General features: G+C 51.7%; 1 protein-coding gene across 1 annotated transcript in view; it reads right to left on the minus strand.

Moving 5' to 3' along the window:
- Positions 1-100, minus strand: part of LOC119300930 (cyclin-dependent kinase B1-1-like) — a 3,614-nt gene extending 3,514 nt beyond the window's left edge. The window contains exon 1 of the mRNA XM_037577834.1: positions 10-100. The gene's annotated coding sequence lies outside the window, so the exon portion shown is untranslated. The remainder of the gene's footprint in view (positions 1-9) is intronic.
- Between the last annotated feature and the right edge of the window lie 1,089 nt (positions 101-1,189).

A 1,189-nucleotide genomic window follows, 5' to 3' on the forward strand; every position in this document is an offset into this window, starting at 1 on the left:
CCGGATCGGGTGGTCCTTGGGGTGTGGTGTGGTAGGGGGGTGGGTTTGAAATGGGGGGAGGGAGGGAGGAGGCCGAGGCGGCGAGGGTGGGAAGAAGAAGGGAACGCGAATGCGGGGCTGGCCGCGGGAGCGTGCTGGGCAACGGTCGAATTGACGAGGGGCGCGGGGCGGAATTGTTTAGCGGCGGCGGTGGCGAATGATGGGCGGGGCCCGGGCGCACATGGCAGGGTGTAAAGTGCGGTGCGGTGCGGCGCGGCGCGTGTGTGCTGGCCTTGGCAACGGCTAGGCGACCGATCGTCACTCACTGGCCTGGATCTCAGGGAAATGAAGGTCCGATTCTCAAGATTTTAGAACAATCGGCAAAAAAATAAATCATCTTTGACTTCGTCCCATTGCTTTGTTTAGTACTCCGTAATGCTCTTATATTTCTTTACGAAGGGAGTAATAATTAGGATCGAGATATTTTAGTTCAACGACTATCCCTTTGCCGGACAAAGATAACGAGTCTTTTTGAGGCAAACAATTACAACTTGCTCAAAAAGATCCATGATCGATGGGCGGAGACAACTGGCGAAAGAGCGGTTGGAGATGGTATGGTCTGGCATCTTCAGTTATCGGCCACATAAGGACTACTCACTTGACGGTGACTGCTGGCACACGAGGATTCATGATCAACTACCAAGTACAACGGGCAAAAGAACGGTTAAAGATGGTGTCGTTTTGCGTACATTGATGTGCCATAAATTGGCCTCCAACTCTCAGCCAGTGTGATTCCAGCAATGTGCACCTAATGTGCACCTCTCGACTAGACGCACGCATCAATTAGGGGCCACTCAAAGCACGGAAGCTTCAAGTGGACGGAACACTCCCACTGGCTCATAGCCGGACGAAACACTCCAGCTATGAGACAGTCAAAGTTGGTGTCGTTTTGCATCTCCATTGATGCGCCACAAATTGGCCTCCAGCTATGAGCTAGTGTGATTTCAGTAAAGTGCACTCCTTGATTGGGTACATGTTTCAATTAGGAGTCACTCAAAGGACCGAACCTTCCAGTGATGAAACAACCCCAAGCAGTGGCAGAGCTTGGGCCGAAAACCTAGGGGGGTGGGGATGAGCTGAGGGGCGACTAATGGACTTTGGTGTTATTTTATCTAGAAATTGAGGCCTCATACTAAGGGATATAAAGCAA

This window comes from Triticum dicoccoides, chromosome 5A (genome assembly GCF_002162155.2).
Source record: "Triticum dicoccoides isolate Atlit2015 ecotype Zavitan chromosome 5A, WEW_v2.0, whole genome shotgun sequence".
Taxonomy (NCBI): domain Eukaryota; kingdom Viridiplantae; phylum Streptophyta; class Magnoliopsida; order Poales; family Poaceae; genus Triticum; species Triticum dicoccoides.